Raw genomic sequence first — 434 nt, 5'->3', positions numbered from 1 at the left:
AATAATAGGAGAGGAGACGCCCCCCCCCCCCCCCCCCCGTGAGACATGGTGGATCCGTCTGGTTCGTGATTAGGGTTTTCTGCCCTAGAGGAAGTTTCAGTAATGGCTGTTTCGGCCATGGAAGGAAATATCGGGGTTCGTCTCTGATACCATGTAGGTTTTTAGGACTGAAAGTATTCCTTCTTATTATTACTCTGTATAACATTTACAATATTTATAGGAAAAATAACCTAACCAGGATCCCTTATCTTGAAGGAGATCCTTATCTTAAGAAATCTATAAAACTTAAAAATAAGATAACTACTTCCTAATAAGAAGATAACTTCTTCCTAACTCTATCTCTAAAGTCTCATTTACTAGATTAGATTAGGATCCAGTCAATGATCCTTATCCTCTTTCTTGATTCTAACATAGAGTCCAAATACAAAACATTT

The sequence above is a fragment of the Morus notabilis genome, unplaced genomic scaffold (genome assembly GCF_000414095.1).
Source record: "Morus notabilis unplaced genomic scaffold, ASM41409v2 Scaffold93, whole genome shotgun sequence".
Lineage (NCBI taxonomy): Eukaryota > Viridiplantae > Streptophyta > Magnoliopsida > Rosales > Moraceae > Morus > Morus notabilis.
Note: the sequence above shows the minus strand (reverse complement) of the source record.